Source organism: Paramisgurnus dabryanus, chromosome 15 (assembly GCF_030506205.2).
Source record: "Paramisgurnus dabryanus chromosome 15, PD_genome_1.1, whole genome shotgun sequence".
In the NCBI taxonomy this organism is placed as follows: domain Eukaryota; kingdom Metazoa; phylum Chordata; class Actinopteri; order Cypriniformes; family Cobitidae; genus Paramisgurnus; species Paramisgurnus dabryanus.
The window spans coordinates 34455575-34472217 of NC_133351.1; the positions used below are offsets into that span (position 1 = coordinate 34455575).

Genomic DNA, 16643 nt, shown 5'->3' on the forward strand with positions numbered 1-16643 from the left:
GCCTACTAATGGTTTTGGATGCAGAACAGAGATGAAACAATTAAATACTTTTTTAAAATATATTTTTTTTTGCTTGCTGATAATTTCCCTTTCTCCCATCAGTGGTTCTTTTTATATAAAAAGATCAATGCATTATAGTAGTGTGTTGCGCTGCTTGTTAAAACATTTAAAGGTAATGACATAATGTAAGAATGGCCTGCTTTGGAGTGAATCGCTGTCCTTTTAAAAGTTAAAGCAATTTTCTTGAGAATTGCCCCGCCGAAACGCTGTGCATTACAGTATTCAAAATGACCAAATAATGCTCCATTATAGAGGCTGAACGCTGCCAGTCAGCCTGGATGCAATTTACTCCAGAGCGCTTTGCTTTAAATTCCCTCCTATGGAGAGAGCTGGGGAATATAAAACAATTTATTCAAATACGAGCGGCGGAGTCTCGAAAATCGCTTGATTTGCGCAATCACTGCAAATTGACGGAGGAACAATTAACACTATTAAACGTCTGTTCAGCATAAACAAATTGGACTGAGGCTCACAAAAGTTTAGGTTACATATTTAGATATGAATGCATGCGCAATGCATGTGAATGCACACTGGCACTCCATCAGAAATAAAATCAAGAATTAAACTGTATGATATTGGAAGTATGAGTGGTACATTTCTTAACAGGCGAGGCAAAATGAATGCAAAATAAAAACGGATGTTAAATATATTCGATTAATGTATAAATTGATTTACATACTAGAGATCCTCTGTCAGCATTTATGTAAACGTATTAAATACAGAAAAAATATTTAGGCCTATAATATAAATATATATATATTTATAGATGTATTATAAAAACAAATAACAGCAACATTAAATACTATAATTAAAGTGTAAATATAATTTAATACATTTAACTGTGCTGGCCTTGTGACATGTTTGTAATTTGCTAAACCTTAATTTCTTTAGTTACTAAAAAAACTATATATAGATAATTACGATATCCAGTATATCTCTCAATATATGCAATCAGTATAATCTTTGTATTAGTTCACTCTATATATTTTAATTTTAAACTTTTAGGCTAAATATAATTTTATATATAAAATACACACATTCCGGCTATGTGGTAATTAGGAACCTATTACAAGTCATTAGATTGATCAATGTACCTTAAACAATGTGAGTGATTTATTTGCTAAGAACAAAACGCTGCGCATCTATTGTCACGAGTGACGATATACATCCATCACAGTGCTAAACAACACAAGATGAATGATTAATCCGGACCTATTCATTAAAAGGGTCTGGCCAGCTCCTATAAGCCCTATATTGATACAAATGCAGGGATGGAGGTTTCAGAGCAGAATTTTTGTCGCTTGCCGCTGGGATTAATTTGTCCCCACCCTTAAGAGGAAAAGCGCATTTGTGGATAATTAACTAATCTGGCTCATTTTAAATCCCTCTCTACTACAGGTCCTTCACTTGATCACCCCAAACAGTCTGCTCTCCCCCCATAACAATCCAAACAGAGTCAAAACAAATATTAGCTCGCATCTCACTTACATCCATCCCTGTTGCATATTGTGTCACTGCTCAAGGCTGCTTTTGCGATTGAACGATTTTTGTCTGTAAAAGTGTTACGAGGCCAGCAGTAATTTTCCTGTGTGTGTGTGTGTGTTTTGCTCTTGATGATTTTGACAATAAAACAAATGCCTGCTATGTCCGTTGACAGGTTCAAGCATGTTCAATGATTCGAGGCTGTAAGCAAAAACTGACTGCTTCATCATTTATTTGCATGCAGCAGCAGAATACCACTGTGAAAGGACACGGGTTTAGGAGAATGTCTTTATGCTCTTACGCATTTTGGCGCAAAACAATGCGCAGTGAAGCAGGTTAACTCATGTGCGTCTTCAATAAAGCAGAACATTTTCTCTCAATTATTTCAGTTTCACTAGCCTATTTGATGGTTTGCTTTTAGTTTAAGAAAAAAGAAGACATAGATGGGATCATGAATGCGTTTAATGATTTAGGAAATGTTTTTATCAATTTCCCCTTAATTTGCTCTATTATGTCTTCATAACAAAATGCCTCTATTTTTTATGTATGCATCTCTTTTATGCGGTCACCAGTGCACGTGCTCGCCGCGTAAATACGCTAGAAGTGAGCATTCAACCTTTAATTCCCGTGAAAGTCAAATTTGAATACATGACAGCTATGAATAATTGTTGACGTTACGTCATCAAAGTCACCAATCGTCTACATTTTATTTGAGATGTAAACTTCACTGATGTCCGTCCAGTGTCAGGTGCATTTTAAGGAGATGTGTTCAAATATCTGTCTGCATCAATTAACATCATCTCACGTTTAAAACCTTTTGTGATTAATACCCAAACATTGTGATCTTATCTGTGCGCATTGAATTCATCACTCTTTGGTGGCTTTTCTCTGACGAGCAGCATGCAGGTCATGGCGATTGATGTCGTGTTTGTTGCTACAGTAAGTGGTCGGTGAATGTTATCTATTATCCTCTCCGTGTCACAATAAAGCAGCAGTTACACTGCGCGCACCAATGCATGCTTACTACTTGCAAATGCATGCAAATTTGCATGTGTATAGTATGTGCGTTTTTCCTGTAGATGTCTGTTAATGTTCACTATTGCGTCTTGGGTATGCAACTATGAATGCACTTTTTACCTTTCATTTCATTGCATTAGATTTTAAACATTCTGTTATTATTAGTATTAAAAAAAAATTATAATTGTTTTATATAAAAAAAAATGATGTTTTAGCAGGACAGAAACATGATTGGGTATTTTTTTGTTTGGTCCCACTGAAAAGCATTTTTCAGGGAAAAAACAATGTGACTGTCACAGCTGATCACGAGACTCTGTCGTGTATGTGACACGCGGAGGATCCAGCTCAGATAAACACACGGGCCAACAGGTGCGCAGTGAAACAGCCGAGACTGTCTCAGCTCAGACTCGACACGACGAGTCTCTGCTCTGTAATCTCATGCGCAGAGGGATGAGATGCGCGCCCTCCACCACTGCAGAGATCCACTGACTGATGGATCTGTTCATAGATTTATCAGCAAGAAAAAGATTCACTATAGAAATACCATGGTCATATATCATGTTTTTTTTTTGGACACTAAAACATGATGGTTTAGCATTAATTGGTTTAAGCATAAATGCCATATGGATGTGGTAATCAAACACTGTGGCACACACCTGAGTATCATGGTCTGTGTAATAATAAAATATACGGTGTTTGGAATGATAACAGTTCTTAGAAATACCATACAGTACCATTAAATATACTATGTGTATATTAAAGTATGACATAATTCAAATGTGATACTTTAAATTTGTTTTTTTTTTAGAGTTTGCAAGAAAAATTATATATATAGATATCTGAAGGCAGATTACATTTAATTTCTTGTTGTTCACCATTATTATCGGGTTCAATCTGATTTGATGGACCTTAGCCAATTTTATTCAGGTGTTTACAGACAGGTTCCTGTAGTACTTTAGAGGTCACCCTTAAGGTGCCCTTGACTTCTATTCTGCTGTCAGATTGAACAGCGTTATTCTGGGCAGCGAAAGACCTCGAGCCCTGTGTTATCAGTCTGAAGCAATTTCAGCCCTATTGCTTTTTGAGTTTCGACCATTCACATTCCCAGCAGCAGGTGAGGTGGAGACAGCTGCTCTCGCGGTCACCCGTCCCAGAGTGAAGGACTCTTCAGCTGGCGCACAAATCGTTCTTTCAGCTCAACATGGGGTCGTGGTCTCACGCCGTCACTCCACCCGCACAAACAATTTACCCCCAAATCCGACAGATCTATTATGGGATTAGAGGCCTTGTTATCAGGCTTTGTGTTGGAATAAAACCAGGGCATCCTTTATATTCCAAACATCTAATGTATATCATTTCATTGTCTTTTGTGCTTAAGAAGAAATGAGATGATGCAGCTATGTTCTCCTATGTTTGCACAGGTCTGATCTGGTCTGTGTGTGCACCACATCTCTCTGTTTGCAGGAAGTCACAACGGTGCGCCGCATCCCAAGGTTTCCTCTTCTGCATCACTGAGCCAGATAAAAACACTGACTTCAGGCACCACCAACGCTGCCGTTCGCCCTCGCAAACACACTCACACCTGCCAGGTATGGGGTTTGTTTCTCTCTGCCGTCCGTCTGTCTGTCTCTGGATTTGTTGAATATTTAGACATGTTGTTCCTGCGCCTGCTGCAGTTTGTCGGTTAGGGTGCAAGAGTGTAATGCTGTAAAAAATGAAATGAGGATTAAAAAAATAAGACTTTCACACCATGTTCGTACTTGGTATCAAGCATGTGTTATAAATAAACACAAACATGCTATAATTGGTCACCCCCCCCCCCCTTCATGTATCATTATTCACATTCCCTATAGCCAGCCACACCTAGTGTATGAATGCCATTCCATATATATACAAGTGTCATCTGTTGACAAATGATGCTAGAGATTTTTGTAATGACATTTAATAGTTCTGGTAGATTTTAAGTGGGTGTAAGTTTCTCTGAATTTCACACAGGTGTCCTAATAGAGTTACTAGAAACTGTTTATGCTCATTTTAAACACAGCATTTGTTTTTTCATCATTTTTTCATGAAAAGTGAAAATGTGTGATATATCCTTAAATGCTTTTAATGAAATGCCACTTGTTTGTTGTGAATTAGTTGTCCCAGTGGCTTTCTAGGGCCAGTGCACCTTCCCAAGCATGTTTGTTGCTGAACAGATTCGCTGTAAGGTTTATTTTTCTTGTCTGATGTTGTAATCGAGTTTACCTTAGGTTTTACGATCGGGTGTGTAGGACGTATGTAACATAAGTGTTTTTTCTTTCTTTGCGAGGGGGGGGGGGTGGTGGTATGTAAAGGCTTCCAGTCACGCAACAGTTTTCTGTTCTGAGTTGAGTCATGTACGAGAGCGTCTGTCTGGCCAGGTCGGGATGGGACCGCACCTGTTCCCTCTCACACACTTTTATCTGCGCAACCGTGAGCAATGCAGTGACTCTGAAGTTTTATGGCTTCATCATCGTGATCACAGCGCACGCATCTGAAAAAGGCCACCCCATGCTGGCATGTTACTTAACAAAAAACAACACCACCTGGAGTCATTCTGAACGTAGGTTAGAAATATGTTTGGTCTGTATCTGAGCATTTCTGGAGCTTGGACTGTGTTTTGCAGCTAAAGTAATACTTTCCCAATATGCAGTGTCAAGGATAAAGTCTACCTGCTAAAATAATGAATGTTTCAAAAACCAGTTTCACAAATACTGCCATGCTGGTCAGACGTGTTTACAATATAAAAATATGATATTCAACAAGAATAAATGTGGCTCACGACTTTATTTTATTTATTCTTGGATTGGCTGAATGAAAACGTGTGCGACCCTGTCTGTGAAATACAGGGAAATCCTAACCCTAAGTCTTCTAATCTAATGATGGGATTAGGAGCATCAAAGTTGGATTTCACATTGATTTAAATCCTTGAAACGCCCTTACTCAATCAATATTAAAGATATCAAGATCATATTTCTTTACATTATGTAGGATGATTTTCGGGTATTCACTGGAAGGGTCACATCTAGTTTTCTTTATAAGAGGGGTGGTTGGAGGGGAGTAGTTAGATGACATTTAAGGGGATTGCTAAAAGTATTTTTTTTCTTTAGAATAATGTGGAGTCGTTTCATAATAAGAAATGTGTATTATTGTGAAAACATTCTTAATTTCCATTTTCTCTTTAAAGACCCCATGAAATGACAAGCACAGTTTTCTTTCCTATGTCGAAACTTGGGGAGGGAGTTGAGGCAGGGTATAGTGTAAGATGCGTACCTCTTTTCTAATAGCCAATAACCTACACGCAGTTATAAATCAAGATTTTATTCTTGGCAGGTGGCATTAGAGGGTGGGACTTTCTCATTCCACAGCAGATTTTATTGGTCATATATTTAAAAACACAGTGGGTGCATGAAAAGTCATAAGTGCTCCTGTATAGCTCAATGGGAGAGTAATGCGTTACCACTGCAAAAGGTCATTGGTTCGAACCCTTGGAACACACATGCTGAAAAATATATATATAACTTTGTAAGGCAATTTAAGTCACTTTGGATAAATGCGTCTAAAAAATGTGTAAATGTAAGTGTAAGTGATTTGTGCATACAGTATAGGGCAGTTTCCCGGGCAGGGTTCATGTTAATCCAGGACTAGGCCTTATTTATATTAGGTCATTTAAGACGTTTTCACAAACATACCTTACAAAACACTACAGGTTTGCATCTTAAGGCAAAACAAAGTCGATGAAATATGCTAAAATTAAACAGGACGAGGTGTTTTTAAATTAAAGCAGCTTAAACATGCATTTTAGTCTGGGACTATAGGATAAGCCCTGTTATGGAAACCACCCCTATGTACTAAAATATAGTTCGTCAACTCTCACTGTAAAAAATGATATTTTGGGTATACTTAAAATATATCATATGCACCATGTTTGCTTCATGCTTTTTAAGTAAATTCAACTTTAAACAAGATTTAACGTCAATATAACAAGAAAAACATCATTGTATTTACACAAACATTTGAGTTTATTCAACTTTCTTTACTTAAAAAACAAACAAAAACAAACATGTAATGCCCAAGTAGACTGTACTCAAATTGTTAAACTTCATGGCTGCTTCTTAACAGTAAAACGTTGGTTAAATAAAAAAAAACCTTCTAAAAAAAGTAAGTTTATTCAACCTATATTTTTCACCTAAAGTGACATTTTAATTTGAAAACAAAAAACTTAGATTTTACATTACTGATTGAAATATTTTATTATTTTGATCTAACTTTTCACTTTTTACAGTGTATGGCAGTCATTTCATGGACTTCCTTCACCTCAGAAATGCACAGCAAAGTGTATTTTTAATGTGGGACTTCATTATTGTGGAAATGTAATGTGTTGAAAAGAGTCCATGTTTACCAAAGCAAACAATGATCACCTGCATCATTTACAACAAAACAACACTGTAAAAAATCTTTGCTTCCCTCAAATGTTTTTGTTGAATCAACTCAGATTTACAAGTCATGTCAACTTACTATTATTTATCTTGAAAAGAGATGAGTTATGAAACTATAAAACTTATGAAATGAAGTTGACTTTTTTCAAATATATTTGATAAGTTACAACAACTCAACTGTAGCTATAACAACTCATCTCTAGTCAAATAATAGATAAATAATAGTAAGTTGAAATGACTTGATTCAACAAAAACATTAAAGGCAGCAAATCATTTTTTATAGTGAAGATAAACGGAGCCTAAACCTCTTTATACCTCCTATTAACAACTATTTAAATGCCCCATCAGTTCTTATTGTTTGAAAAACCACGAACAATCAAAATATTCAAGCGCAATTGCTTATGGGTAATCATAGTTAAACAACTCAGATTTTTCATTTCACTTTATGTATACCTTTAAGTTTATCTTATAGTTTATTTTTTGTGTGTTGCATAAACAATGCATTTTAAGTAATGTAAAAAATATTATAAATATGTTTTTTTAAGTGTAAGCTACTTTTCATGATACGTCGTCGTGTAAGCCCAGACGAGTTGACTCTACTTAAAAAACATAGGGTAGCTCGCTGCCCTAAACGTTTGTTAAACAAACAAGTAATTTTGAGGTAAACAAACAAGTAATTTTAAGTTAAATCTACTTAAAATGGCTGAACAGGCCATTTAAATTTTTCTTAACTGAATGTAAAACGTCGTGTTCCAGTAATATATCCTTGTTTAATTAACTAAACATTTCCATTTCTATAAATGGTCAGTTAAGAATATGAGAAACTCAACAACAAATAACAACTTTTATAAAACTTGTAACGTTAAGAGAAGTCTGCAATCTTTAAAAAGAAGATGCCTTGCAAAGCAAAAGTAACATTAAGAAAACACAGGTAAGAACTTCACACAAAGACCTCAACACTGAACACACAAGTCTCAATAATGGTGACATCAAATCTTGTGAAGTGAAAAGATAAGCTCTTGCACTTTACCACAAAAATAATAAGCTACAATGATAACAAAAAACAACTGCAGTAGTATAAATGAAGAAAAATAAACAGCAAAACAACACTCAAGTAACCGTAGCAGTTAATTTATGCATGCTGCAATGCACAATAAGTAAAATTTTCAAATCCAGAGACTTAAATAAGCTAAAATAGGTTGATTCAACTCAAAATTTCATGTTGAATGAGAGACATAATACAATTCATGCATTTAACTTAAAAACTTGCGTTTTTCAGGGTTTAGGTTATGTGTACTTATTTATTGGGGTTGTTGAGGTGGCGAATCACGTTTTAAAGTGTTCGCGGTACACTTGTGTTCAAAATGTTCAACGCTAAAAGACACTAAACTCCAATGGAGATTTCATGCGTTACTAACAACAGCATAATAAATACACAATTCAAACCCTCACGTATGAAAGACTTGATTAAACATGTCTCTTGAAAAGATCAATATCTGCCATAGGCGTTTGAACGTTAAAAATAAAAAGCGTGTTTAATGAAATCCAAAAAGAGAATTTAGCACAGGCTGACTTTGATACGCTCCTAACGGCATTTCTTTATCTTCATTAAGAGGCTGACATTCCCAACAGCTTAAAGACAAACTGTTTGTCTCTGCCTTATTATGGCGACTAACTACAAACTGTCATTCGGTATCGGCGGAGCGGTCCGCGCTGAATGCTTATCACATGTCATCTCTGCGTGGCAGCACAGAAATTACGCTCCTCTCATGTCTCTTTTGTGCTCTCGACATCGTCTTTGTCTTATGCAATTAAGGTGTTACACGGTAGAATAATTTAAATTGCCGGCACTAAAATGGAGACGGAGGCTCTCTTTAAAAATAGCAGAATTTGTTTACTGATTGTATGCAGCTATTGACTTTCCCATTACGGGAGAAGAGCTCTGATTAGTGGATGTGCCGTTTACAGGACGAGCGAGAGGTGCTGGAGACAGGGTTACAATACAGAGCCTCCATTCTTATTGTCTAGCCAGTCTCTATGGTCAACGTTATCGCTGGTCACTGGAATGAATTGGTGTCACAGCATCTCCAAGGCCATTTTTCAGTAGAGACACTCCTGCGTTACCTCTCCAAACTACTTTTGCTTTCTCTACAACTATTAATCTACATTTTCTCTATTAATATGAACATAAATGGAGAGCAATGCAAACTTGTAGTTCAAGCCAGGAGATGAGAGTCAACCTTTATGCAGTAATGAGTTTAGTTTGTATGTTGATATCTAAGGAGAGAGATCAACCCAACCTTGCAAATCCTAACAAGGAGCCACTCAGTTCGCAACAAAAATATTCAGTCCGGAAGAAAACCGTGTTTATTTGAGAGCATTTCATTGCATAACATGATGGTGGACAAATAGTGTGGGGGATGCATGTAGATGAAAAGACTTCTGTCGGTTTTCTTTGTGATCTGATGGCTGGCAAACAGTAAAGGTGTCTTCACGTTGCAGAGTTAAATAAGGTCTGTGCAAGTTCAATTACAGTCTATATCCACTTAAGAAAGCAGTTATGCTAAACAACTAGTTATAAATTATAAGCAGTCAACAAGCTATTGAAGCATTTGGACGGGTGACATTATCTTCTATATAACTGTTTTTATTATTGAGTATCTTTATCAGAGTAATGGCATTTTAAAATTCCATTTTAGCATGGATGAAAAATTAAAAAGAACAAATTTCATATCTTAATATAGTAAATTATAGTGATAAACATCAGCATTTCACTGCATAGTTTAAAATGTATCATTTGCAATTTCATACACTGCAAAAAAATGACAAATATATATAAAAAAATATTCTGCCAGTGGGGTAATAAATTCTTGAAGTGTTTAGGACAAGTATTTCAAGTTTTTTTTACCCCATTGGCAGATTTTTTTGCTTGTTTTAAGTTAGATTAAATTTTTTGTCTTAAAACTAGACTTATTTTCTTGGGTCATTAGGAAATGCGTCTTGATTTAAGAATTTTTATATATTTTTTTGTACCGAAAACAAGACAAAAAGACTAAGTAAGAAAGTCATTTTTTTAATGTATAGTAAGATTACTGTAATGTTAATATATCTTTATATCAACACAAAAGTGCTGCAAATATAAATGATTTGCATAAGAAAGTCACAAATTAATCTACAAAAAAAGTTTCATCGCAATGTTTAGATGTTTAGACTAAAATTAATCTGATGATAGCGAGAGAGAACATTTAAAGTGCAATCAAAGTGTTTATAAGAAATTTGGGTCGCTACGCCACCATGTTTGCAACGCTTCCAGGTCTTACTAAAGCAGACCTGTCAGATACTGCGCATGCGCAAACAATCATCTTGGACTGTTGCAAAGAAAAGGCGAGTCTGTATAAGCCCCTCCTCCAGATGATGTCATTTTTAAACGCTTGACGATTGGCTCTTTTTACTGGAAGATAGACTTTCTTTTCTAGAGCAGCCATATTGACCTTTGGGATCTCCTCCATTCATAGCAATAGCAGTGATGCAATTTTTTTTGTATTTTTGGCAGGTATGCACAATAAATCAAAAACCTTATAAGAATGTGATGCATTGTTATTGCAGTTGTCAAAAACCAATCTATAACACATCTGAATATCAAGATAATATCAAATGAAATTAATCAAATTAATCTTTTATCAGTTTACCCAAGACATTTCAACACTTATCAGTTGTGTTATCTGATGGCAAGGTTTCTTGGCAAGTTAAGTCCTTAGAGACTACAAACCACCGTTGGAGCTTCTGTGGAGACAATATGCAAAGACATAAGAATTTAATCACAATAAATAGTCACTTTAATTGCATCTCTTCCACATAACTGACGTGTGCATGTGCTTTTGTAATGTAGATTAAGCTCAGATTTGTAGTTAAAATGACATCAGGGAGTTTCCTCGAACTCTGTCAACATGACTCACTGGGTTTCCATCGAAACATGTAGCGAATCTTTTCAAAATTGGCAAAAAAAGAAAAACAAACAAATATGAATTAGGTGCGTTTCCATCAAGTTGTTAAAGCGGATGATGGTGGTAACTAGTGGTACCTACTAACCAACAGTAAATAAAACAAGACACACTTAAAAATAAAAAAGTCAAAAACCACCTCAAGCAAGCGTATAAACTTTTGCAAATTAAGGGATTTTTATTCGAAATTTGGCATTTTCGTCACTCGCTTCTTTTGCGATACTTCAAAATGCGCATAAAATTGGGTCGATGAAAACACACCAACAGCAATTTCTGTTTCTTACCTTCATCCAGAGACATGACAATACAACACTTGCAGACACATTTTCATCGTATTTCTGTGTTCATCACGCACCGGACATATTTCGGCATTTGACTTAAATTTGTTAAAACAGTGGCCAGTAACACACTTACTGTATGTGAATTCATCATTGGTGCCGTGCATTGGGGTACTGTATGTGAATAATAATTCACATTCTTGTGAATAATAAAAATAATGAAAATAGCATGCAAACAGGAGTCATGTAAACATTTTACTGTGATTAAATCCTTACTCTGGTTATTGGAAATAATGGCATTATTGGTGCACATTTAAATGTAGTCATTAAGACTTGGACATGCTTGACCTTCGCTCCTAAGCAGACATTTAGCAAACCCTGAACACTTTGAAACCGCTTGCAATTCTCTGGCACCGGCCCAATGAGTTTCACATGGGCAGTCAGACTCGGCACTCATATTTTCTTTAGAAAAATGTAGATATCTAGTCCTAGTCTACATTTGTGTTTTTTGCTGTACTTGTGTTGCATATTAAAGATATTAAACGCTTCAACTCCTTTGACGTTGTGGTATTTTATAGCTCTCTGTATGTTTAGAAATATCCAGCTCCTTTTTTATCTCCATCATAAACAAAGCCTGTGAATGGAACTGGAAAACCAGCTCATAAAACAGACACTTTTCTTTTATGAATTTACGGCTCACTGTTTTCGCTCGTCATTGTTTTCCTTGAACAGATTCCACTGAGAATAAATGGTTCCTCCACCACTTAACCATTAACAATTTCTGTCTTTGTTTTGTAATTATAGAAATGTTTTATCCAGTGTCAGCAGGGACATGTTTCAACATCCAGGGCTCTTCTTTTTATAATTATATGGTAGTGGGAACACGCTTTTTCTTGCATCGAGATGAACGTTTGCCAAAATGCATTGAATGTTCTACATAAAACTGAGCATCGGCACAAAAACTCCAGATTGTGCGAACAGGGTGTTTATGGAAGTTCGCACTGTACAGCAAACTGTAAATTCATCTGTAATGATTATAGATGGACATGAGTAGGTGAATGGCAGGGGGCATAATGTCATGGTCGTGTGTGTCAAGTGTCACGATACTCACATGAAACACAACCCTTAACCCTAACCCTACCTCAGCCTAACTGATGGTTTCAGTAAACCTTTCTTTAAGCATGTTGCAATGCATTGTGGGATTGGTGTGTCTATGAAGGATACATGTAATATATTTTGATGTGATGTATCTTCCTTTTGGAACAGCTGATGATCGCATAAAATGCAGCCTCTGTGGGCAGCTCACCAGGTTTTGGAACAGAGCAATTGTGTCTCGCTATGATAGCCGAGGTTGTTTCATGGGTTGAACCACTGCCGGCAGCTTGTCTGTAAGCAGACGTAGAGCAGCTTTATCAGCGTGTGATTGGAGCCAGGCAGCGGTCGGACTGGAATTGCCGCCTCTTGCAGAGACTTTTGAAGTGCAAGGAAACGTTGCTCAACCTTCTACCCAGCGTGTGCGTGTGAGCGGCTCGGATATATTTTCTGGTACTCTAATGATTCCCAAAAAAGCTGTGTCAACAGTGGATTCACTTTCACTGCAAGCTTCCAAAAACTATTTGTGAGGAGTTTGGGGATCTGAGCGCTGAAAACCGAAGCCTCGACGTGCCTCGTTTTCCGAAAGAGGTCCGCGCCGCCTAACCCATGGGATACTTCAGCCGAGAGACATGTGGTCGTCCTCCTCTCAGTCTATCTAAAATGCTGCAGTCTGGTGCGCATTATGAGCTTCTTTCCATCCCACACTGTTATTCTTGCTCAACTCCCATTAGCAGCCCAAAGCTCCCCGGAGCAGCACATTTTCACATAGGCTGGAAGCGGCTGATCACTTGGACCGCCACTGTTGTGCTTGGCCTCTCCAAATCGGCACCTTTTGTAGTGACTCCGGCACCTGCGTGCGGCAATTCGCCACGGCACACATACCATGTGGAAATTGCCAGACTATGGAAGATGGCTTGATGAGAAATCCTCTCATGTTTACACAGAGTTGGTACCAAGCCAAACAATAAGCGAGAAGCGAACGCCTTCGATTCAAATGATTTGATGTGTTAACTGGCACCGAGCCCACCCTAACCTGATTTTTGTGGCGAATTACCCTTAAATTCTTGAATTTCAGCATTTGACACCTCAAAGCTGAAATATGGTTTACCATATTTCATATTTTATCAAATATCCCTGAGAGATGCTCTGTGATGTGGCATGTTAATAAACAGGCATTTTTGCGCTATAACAATCTGTCCACATGAAATTCTCTGTTAGCTAGCCAGCAGTCAGCATCCCATTACTCTAGGATGACTGTTTGATGTCATTCATATGATTTTTATCTCCTAATGGTGGTTTGAAAATAACCTACACAAGTGTATGGAAACATTGGGTAATGTAAAGTGTTGTCACATTGTAATTTAAGATTTACTTTTGTGCTATCGGGTGCTCATCTTCCCAACTGCCCAATGAATTGTTGCTCTTGATCTAAAATACTAGTCAGCATTTCATGACATACGCAACTGGTAGTATGGTAAAATATGAAATTAGACACTTACTCTCCATGCTGGTTCAAGATGGGTTTTTTCGTAGGACCAGCGTGAATGTCGTTGATGGTTCATAGTGTTTTATGATGACTTGTGCTGGTTTATGTGGTCACTGTAGTAAAACCATGATTTTGCCAGTGGGAATAAATACACAAAAAACATTTAGGTGGTGGTGGACAAGCATAGCAAAAGTTGCTCATATTTCTTTTCCATACTTCACATGCAAAGGATATGACTTAACCCTATAAAGTGATCAGATATACAAGAAAACAGTACAATAAAACATACAAAAAATACCCATAAACCTGCATTAAAGAAGTGGCCTGGGCCATCTAGAAACCAGAAGCCCTTTCAACATAGACAGTTTCAGCAGTAACAACACAAACAAGTGGCTTTTGTGGAACTCACGTAACTTCCAATAAACTACGCTAGGAATAAATAACAACAAAGTCCTTTTAAAGAAGTTTATTTATATAACAATCAAAAAATAAACAACGCGTAGATTACCTAGGAAACCAAAACATTTGTTATTTTCGACGAGGTATTTGTTAAAGAGTTCAGTTTAGCAACTAGTTAGACCATTAAACAAACAGAAACCGGAAATAAAGTTCCAACCAGAACCGCACATGCATCCGATGAAACCGTCTATAAGCAACCACCCACAGCATACTAGCATTGCATGGCTTAGCATCCCTCATGAACCAATCTAGTTTGGTATTTTTCTTAAAGTTGTAATCCATACGTTTTCAGATATAAATGAGCAAAATTCAATTATTGCAGAAGTACATTAAATAAAATTGTGTTCTCCTTACCCTAATTTGATAATTTATAATTTGATCTCTCATTACGTAGTCTGACTTCCTTTGAGTTCAAGCTTAGAGGTCCAAGGTCCAACCTGAGATCTGGGCAGGTTCGGCTCTAATGACGCTTTTCCATTGCATAGTACCCCACGGTTTGGTTTGGGTCAGCTTACTTTTATGAGCTTTTCCACTGGTCGGGGTTCCAAATGATCCGAGCTGATACCAAAATGTGACGGGAAAACACCACAGATCACTGATTGGTCTGAAAGAATCGTCACTACCAGTGTCATCGCTATAATGTAAAACATTAGCTTTACCTTCATGGTAAAAGGTAACGTTCAGAGGTAATGTTAGTGATGAATGCGATGTGCAAACATCTATTTGTGGTGCTCAATTTAAATTTTGTGGTGGACTGAGAAATAAATGAATGTATGGGAATCTACAACAACGCTCTCACTTGATGATGTCACAGCAGTAGGCAGCGCAAATATAACAACACGCCTATAATCCCTCCCAATTCGAGGTGTTACTAAACTCGATGGAAAAGCTAACCAAGCCAAAGTGAGGTGAGCTGACCCAACCTGACCCAAACCAAACCGTGGGGTACTATGCAATGGAAAAGTGCCATATAAGTTTCAATTGTGCCTCGGACACGGGTCACATAAAATATTAGCGGCCTCAGGTAATTTAAAATGAATTTGTTTTTGCCAAACAGACCCAAGAAGACTGGAACTATCTCTTGTGTCTGCATCGAGACCTTTTCCAACCCCTCCTCTGTTTGCCAGGAACGCTTGCGACAGCGCGTGGCTGGCGGTAGGTTAATTTTCATTGAGCCAGACCTGTCAATCAATTTTGAATGCACATTTTAGAGTTTACCTTGGTGTCGTCGTCATCAGATAACGAATTAATGAAAATAAATGTTCCGAGGCCACCGGGGTTTCTTTCTGTCTGACTGGTCCCATTTTGCTTTTTGCTTACATTCTTACACTTTGACGTCATAGCACACAAGTTCATCAGTGACGTACAGTACAACATTTACAGACTCCGTCACCGCAATGAGAAAATCTACTGTAATTGGAACGGCAGCGGTGAAGAGGAGGGGTCCTCGATCCAGCGGCGTGTGTTTACTGGCCGTGTTGAGAGACTGTCAGCGTTTTAAACGAGCATTTTGATTAGGCTCCGATCGAGGAGTTTCTCTCTCTGTCTTCGCTCGTCCCGGGTGATTAGACTAAAACGGTCGGCCGTCTTGACTGGAGATCGCAGCGGTTCCACATAACACGCTCGGTGATTGAAGGTCGAAATATTTTGAATTCTAATGGAGGCCGGCTGGATGAATTGCCTGAAATAGACTGTAGAATTTCAGAACAGCTTCAACAAGCCCCTCCACTCCCCCACCCCACACCAGCCGCCTGTGTCCGCTGTGAAAAGAACGGTTGGGAAAGGCTGCGCTTGATGATCATAGAATTACTGGATGGTGATTCTAAACCCCTCAAAGAGGAGTTGCTATGGAGATCTCGCTCCAAACTGCGAAATGATTCCCCTCAGAAGGCCCGGAGCGCCGAGGGCTGAACACATCATTGTTCAGGTGGTGGTCGGTTAGGAAATTGCCGGCGACTGAGCAATCACAGCAGCGGCTATAGTTAAGGATCTAAAACGGTTTGCTCTCGGAATGGTGTGGGACAACACGGATGTGCATATGATGGTTCCTTTCAATCAAGTCGCACTCAAACGCGCCACGGCAGGGAAATGACAGGGAGGGCTGGCGTGAAAGGCGAATGAAAACCATTATTGTCTCTCCAAGCTAATGAAATCTGGGACTGTCCCCATATATCTATTCTTTGACTGTGTGAATCTCGGGGACGGTTTGAAAGGTTATCTTACCCGTCGAGTGAAGCCTCTCAATGTCTCGTCTACTTGCAGTCTTTTGCCTCTATAATATTATGTTAATTAAGATTTGGGGTGT

The 16643-nt window shown here is 37.9% G+C and overlaps 1 long non-coding RNA gene across 2 annotated transcripts in view; it reads left to right on the plus strand.

Moving 5' to 3' along the window:
• Positions 1-16643, plus strand: part of LOC135782739 (uncharacterized) — a 34309-nt gene that overhangs the window by 828 nt on the left and 16838 nt on the right. Inside the window, exon 3 of one of the 2 annotated variants that reach the window (XR_010545471.2) lies at positions 3981-4148. This is a non-coding gene — a long non-coding RNA (uncharacterized lncRNA). The remainder of the gene's footprint in view (positions 1-3980; positions 4149-16643) is intronic. The other variant, XR_010545472.2, reaches the window with a different exon arrangement.